Genomic DNA, 7,082 nt, shown 5'->3' on the forward strand with positions numbered 1-7,082 from the left:
GCTTTTTTGGGGAATCTTTGGGATTTTCTAAGTATAATATCATGTTATCTCCAAATAGTAAAAGCTTGAGTTCTTCCTTTTTTATATGGATGCCCTTGATATCTTTTTTTTTTTACCAAAATCATATGGCAAGTACTTCAAGTACTATGAAGAATAGGAGGGTTGAGAGTGGGTAACTTGTTTTGTGCCTGATTGTATTCTGGAATTCTATTTCATTGATTTCTGCTCCAAGCCTTTGGTTTTTCCCCGTTGAGAATAATACTTGCTGTGGGTTTGTGGTAATTTGCTTTGACTAGATTGAGGAAACTACTTTCAACTCCCATTTTGTTGAGAGTTTTTCATCATGAATGGGTGCTGGATCTAATCAAATGCTTTATCTACATCTATTGATATGATCATATGACTTTTATCTTTATTTTATTGAGATGGTGTATTCTGTTGATTGACTAGAGAATGTTAAGCCATCCTTGCATCCCCAAGCTAAACCTACTTGGTCATAGTGTGTGATCTTTTGTTGAGTTTCTAGATTCTCTTTGCTGGTATTTTCTTGAAAATTTTTGTATCTGTATTCACAAAGGAAAAAGGTCTGCAATTTTCTGTTTTTGTGGTGTCTCTGTCGATTAGGGTGATCTTTGCCTCATAGAAACTATTTGGGAGTATTTATGTTTCTTCAATTTCCTGGAAAATCTTAAAAATGTTGGAAGCAGTTCCTCTTTAAAGGTTTGAAATAGTTCACTATTGAATCCATCTGGGCCCTGGATTCTGTTTGGGGGTATAATTTTGACCATCATTTCAATTTCCTTGGTAGTGATAGGTTCAAGTATTCCAAATCTTCTTGGTTCAGCCTTGGGAGGTAATTGGAATCCAATAATTTATCAATTTATTCAAGATTCTCTCATTTCCTGCTGCAAAGATTCTCAACATAATCTCTGATGATCCTATGGATTTCTGTACTTTCTATTAGGATACTCCCCTTTGCATTTCTGATTCGATTTATTAGAATTCTTTCTCTTTGTTTCTTTGAGAGGCTTCTCATGGTTTATTGATCTTATTTATTTTCTCAAAGAACCAGTTTTTGTTCTTATTGGTCTTCTGGATTGTATTTTGGGATTCTAGCTAATTGATGTCTGGTACAAGTTTTATTATTTCCTTCCTCCAGCCTAGTTTGGACTACTTTTGTTGGTTATTTTCCAAAATCTTTTTTTTTTATTTTTTTATTTATTTTTTTTATTTATTTATTGAATCACTGTGGGAAAGGTTACAAAGCTTTCAGGTTTAGGTCTCAGTCATGCAAATATCAAACACATTTCCCTTTACCAATACTTATTTTTTACCATGAAGAACCCCAATAAAACCCCACCCCCCACCCCTCCCCGTCCCTGTGAGGCAGATGAATTCTAGTTAACACTCTATCTGCTTTGATTAGATTCATTGTTTCAATAAAAGATTCACCACTATTATTTAGAGTTTACACCCCCCCCCCCCAAATCAGACATGCTGAAAAAGCATTGTGAAGTGATTTGCTTTCTACAGCTGGGTTCAAGAATTAAATGTTGGTTTTGGATTTCTGCTATTTTACCTATTGACCCTGGAAGTATTTCTACTGAAAGTCAGATAGTTAAGAAATTGGTTTCTGTGTTCTGGAGTCGTGGCCGTGCTGGAGAGCCGCTCGCGGGGGGCAACCGGTGGCCTCGGTAGGGCGTGAAGGGCGGAGCGAAACGCCCCCCTTCCCATGAGGTTTTAGTCGCCCCCACACTCCCGGCTCATACCTGCTGTCCACAAGGCTCCCATGTGGCTGCCATCTTTCTTTCCAGAGGGAGGAGGGCGGAAGGAAGCAACACCCTTTCCCATCTGGGCAGAAATGATTGCCTGGATTAACGCATAGTCCTTTCACTTTTCTGCTCCAAGCTGCTGGGTTCTGCATTAAGCCCTTGTGCTTCTGGGACTGTGGCCGTGCTGGGGAGACGCTCGTGGGGGGCAACTGTTGACCTCGGTAGGGCGTGAAGGACGGACCGGAACACCCCCCTTCTCGTGAGGTTTTAGTCGCCCCCCCACACCCCCGGCTCATACCTGCTGTCCACAGGGCTCCCATGCGGCCGCCATCCTTCTTTCCAGAGAAGAGAGGGCGAATGGGGCAACACTCTTTCCCCTCTGGGCAGAAATGATGGCCTGGGTTAACTCATCGTCCGTTCACTTTTCTGCTCTAAGCTGCTGGGTTCTGCATTAAGTCCTTGTGTTTCTGGGGCTGTGGCCGTGCTCCAAACTTAACTCTGATTTTCAGGGAGAGAGATTGGGTGGTTTACTTCTCATTGATCACTTTGTATATAGAGAGATGTCCACGCGGCCGCGCGGTTTTGAGAAAAAGTCCTCGTTCCCGCATACTCGAGCTGTGTTTGTAGAGGCTTCTGGTCACCGGGGTTCCATCTGGGGGAGGCGGGATGCGGCACCTACTCCATCTGGAACTTGCCGGTGATCTCGGCTCTTTTTGGAACCTGTTTTTTCTTTTTTTTTTTCCTCCGGGATCCCGCACCCTCCATGTGTTCCTTCTCTTATGCTGAACGCTTCAAAGATGGCACTGGGGGGCGGGCTGTGGGCGTGACTTCCGGGATCAGAGGTTACCTGGGAGGTGTAGTCCGGCAGATTTGAGGAAAAGTCCTCGTTCCCGCATACTCGAACTGTGTTTGTAGAGGATTCTGGTCACCGGGTTCCATCTGGGAGGGGCGGGATGCGGCACCTACTCCATCTGGAACTTGCCGGTGATCTCGGCTCTTTTTGGAACCTGTTTTTTCTTTTTTTTTTTTCCCTCCGGGATCCCGCACCCTCCATGTGTTCCTTCTCTTATGCTGAACCTATTTTCCAAAACCTTGAGCTCTAATTTATTCAGGTAGGCCCTTTCTTTCTTCCTGATGAAATCTGGCAGAGCTATAATCTTTCCTCTTAACACTGCTTTTGCTGTGTCCCACAAGTTATGGTAGCTCGTGTCCTCATTCTCATTTGTTTATGGAAACTTTTTATTTCCTCTTTGATTTCTTCCCTAAGCCAACGGTTGTTCATTACTTCCCTTAAAGAAAATATTTCCTTGCTGAGCTTCAGTCTGTTTGATCTATCGAGAAGTGACAAAGAAGTGTTGAAATCTACTACTAGTATTGTGTTGCTATCAATGTTTTTCTATAAGTTTATTAGAAGTTGTTTTAACGTATTTTGCTGGTCTGTCATTAGGATCATATACATTGAGGAAGGTGAGTTCTTTCTGATGTACATATCCCATGATCATTAAGAAATGACCTTCACTGTCTCTGATAACCTTTAGCCTGAAGTCCATGTGGTCTGATACTAGTATGGCCACTCCAGCTTTGTGGAGGTGATATTTTCTTGAAAACTTGTTTCCCAGCCTTTTACCTTTAGCCCATGGGTGCTTTGATTGTTCAGACATGTTTCTTGCAGGAAGCAGAATGTTGGGTTCAGTTTTCTAATTCATCTTCCTATTCTATGCCTCTGAATTGGCACATTTAGTCCATTGACATTGAGAGAGATTGTTGTTTTGGGGATTTGTGCTCTCTTTATGTAGAATTTTTGTACTTCTGGGGATTGTCTTACCTTAAAGTAGACCTATTCATTCTTCTTGCAACAAAAATATGGAATGCTTTACAAGTTTGCATGTTATCTCTGTGCAAGGGCCATGCTCATCATTGTATCATTTCAGTTTTAGTATATGTGTTATCAAACCTAGTAGGAGTTAATTTTTCCATATTTTTCACTTCTTATTACTTTGAGTGTTGTCCTTCCTCACTCCTATGGCAGACAATGATTCCTAATCAAGGAATGTATTTCAAAGCAGCATGAATAAATAGATTTAGAACTTTAATGTCCCAGAAATAAAAATATGGTTTTTACTATATTATCGTTTACCATACCCTAGGCATCAGTTTTACAAAATAATTCTTTTGGAAGATAGTATATGAGTTTGTTTAAGGTTGTTCCCTGAATCCTTCATTAAGAACATTAAAATAGAGCCTTTTGCTGTTCTCACCTCAGTCCTGTGTACATCTCCAGGAAAAGGTGGATGGTGTTGTCTGCACTTTGACCACCTTGAATGTATGTAGGATTTTTCTCCTGAAGGATGAGGTGAGGATCATATTGATGACTTCATTCCACCTTATTACAAGTTCAACTTGAACGGAAGGTGAAACTCATGAGGCTCCTATAAAGGACAGAACAAAGGGTCTCAGTGAAGTTTAATGGCCAACTCACATTAACAACATAGATGACTCATAGTAACCTGTGTGCATCTTTGTGTATAGTGAGTTTCATATCTACTGATAGTGATTCTCAGTCATGACACATGGGCAAAACAGACCTGTAATTAAAAATCTAGTTCTCTGAGCAGAGTGGGGTCTCTGAGGTGATTGAACAAGTGTGTAGTAATTTATTACTAAGCACATAAGTATTTTGAATGATGTGTACTTTTCGATATAAAATTAATTCCAAATATGTCTAAAATGACAGTGTCCTGACCTCGCACATGGCTTTCCTCACCGAGGCCCCTTGGAGGTGCCGGGGTGAATTTCCCTCACCGACCTGATTAGAGCCCCGGCAGCTGAAGACCTCTGCAACAGGCCATAGGTACGCTTAAGACCACCCTTCCCAAGCTTGAAGGAGCCTCATGCATGAAGGAACTGAAAGAGGAACCCAGATGTGCGGGACTGGGGGATGAGAACTCCATGGCTGCTCAGATCAAGACTGTGCCCCCTCCTTCCAGATCCCCCATCTTCTAATAATTAAGTGCTACAACCACGAACTGCCCCTGGATCCATGTAATGCCATCAATGGCCAACATCCTGAGACTGGATCTTATTTAGAAGACAGCAATTCTGATTGTTCAGTTCTCACTCTCAGAGGACCTGGTAGGCTTCTGTGAGTATTTTGCCCACATGGCGGAGTCTTTGTTTCTGGTCACTGTTTCTTTTGAGGTACAGAAGCTGCTTAATTTAAGATAGTCCCCTTTGTTTTTCTCTGTTTCCAGTTGCTTGGCAAGTGGCGTGTTATATTTGAAGATACCTTTAGTTTCAATGTCGTGGAGGGATTTGCCGACCTTGTCATCAATGAAACTGAGGGATTCTGGTCTGATGTTGAGGCCTTTGATCCATTTTTATCTGACTTTTGTGCATGGTGTTAGGTAGAGGTCTGAGCCATTTTTTTTGCATGTAGCTTTCCAGTTTTTTCTGCTACGTTTGTTCAGGAGGACTCTCTTGATCCACTTCACATTTCTTGCTCCCTTATCAAAGATTAGATGATTATATATTTGAGGGTGTGTGTCAGTATATTCAATCCTTTTCCATTGGTCTGCAGCTCTTCCTTTGTTTCAGTCCCATGCTGTTCTCATTATTATCGTTTGTAGTAGAGTTTGCGGTTGGGGAAGGTGATGCCTCCATTGTCTTTTCCCCACGAATTGCTTTAGCTATTCGTGTGCGTTTGTTGTTCCATGTGAATTTCAGGAGTGCTTGATCAATTTCTTTGAAGAATGTCATGGGTATCTTTACAGGGATCAAGTTGAATTTTTACAATGCTTCGTGGAGAATTGCCATTTTGACAATGTTAAATCTCCCATTCCATATGCAGTATATATGTTTCCATTTCCTCGTGTCTTTTTTAATTTCCTGATGTATAGGTCCTTTACCTCTTTAGTTAAGCTGATTCCAAGGTTCTTGATTTTCTGCGGCACGATTGTGAATGGGATTGCTTTTTCATGTCACTTTCTTCTCTCTCATTACTTGCATATAAAAAAGCCATAGACTTTTGGGTATTGAGTTTATAGCCTGCAATTTTACTATAAATGTCTATTGTCTCTGGGAATTTTTCGTAGAGATTTTAGTATTCTCTGAATATAGTATGATATCTTCTGTGAATAGTGAGAGATGATTTCTAACTTTCAAACATGAAAAACCCTTAATATCTTTTTCTTATCTATTTTCTCTTCCAAGTACTTCCAGTACTACATTGAACAGAAGTGCCAAAATGAATTTTTACTTAGCACATTCTGTCTGTAAATTTCTATGCTAAGAACTGTGGAATAAACAGTGATATCTTAGTAATTTACAAGTAAATTATGAAGACAGATAATTTAAAAGAATTTCGTTGTATAAATTTCCAAAATGTGTAGTTTTTATTAAATATATTAAGAATAAATCGTAGGTCTTGATTATACCATGAAGATTATTTTCCTGTTAGAAGTTACCCTTCTAAAATGCAAGAAAGAGACACATTTTGAAAATGTTGTTTATTCGTTCATTAATTCAAAGAATATTTGTTAGTCTGGTGGTGCAGTGCCTGCAGGAAGTCAACCTGTACACTCAGGTGAGTACATCAACAGTCTGATGGTGTCTTCATGCTTCCTGATAACCTCAAATGGCCACTGTGCCTCTGGCTGGCTTCCAACAACTCAGGACTACATTTCCCGAGAAATTAAACTCCCAAAAGATATGTGGGAGCCATGTTCACAAACCACCCCTGGCTCAGCTATACAAGCTAATGCATTGGTCTTGTTTCAGAGACCCATAGACAAATCTGGAACATATCAACAGCCACTGTCAACCTTGGACCTGCAAAAGGCTGAACACACTAGGGTAAATCGGAGGGAGGCAGGTTAGTTTGGTGCCCACCCAACCAGAACCCAGTGCAGCCACTTGCTCCCACAATCCAAAATCGCCACCATGCTCTCCTCTGGTTTCCATCGTCTCAGGATGGCTCTCACTGAAATATAAAAGCTGAAAATTCGGATATGCGGGTTTTGTGACTGAAATCTCCAGGCTTTCTCTGGGCAGAATGGGAATCCCACCCCCACTGCCCTGTACTTATGGAAGCCTCAGCATTCATTTCCATACCTCAAAGCTACTCCAGTCTTACCATCCTGATAAAAATGCTAAATTCCTTGAACAAACATGATGACCTCTTAGTACCTGTACGAGACCCTTAATGCACAAAATAAAAAGGAGACAGAGAGAAAGAATTAAAGAGCCTGCCATAGAGACACACTGGGGGTGGGGGTAGGGTGTTGGGGGATGGTTTTAGGGAACCAGGAATAT

The 7,082-nt window shown here is 41.1% G+C and overlaps 1 pseudogene; it reads right to left on the bottom strand.

Moving 5' to 3' along the window:
* Window positions 1-3,629: 3,629 nt before the first annotated feature.
* On the bottom strand, window positions 3,630-3,726 carry LOC130033791 (uncharacterized; annotated as a pseudogene).
* Window positions 3,727-7,082: the final 3,356 nt, after the last annotated feature.

The sequence above is a fragment of the Sorex fumeus genome, unplaced genomic scaffold (genome assembly GCF_029834395.1).
Source record: "Sorex fumeus unplaced genomic scaffold, SorFum_2.1 ptg000054l, whole genome shotgun sequence".
NCBI lineage: Eukaryota > Metazoa > Chordata > Mammalia > Eulipotyphla > Soricidae > Sorex > Sorex fumeus.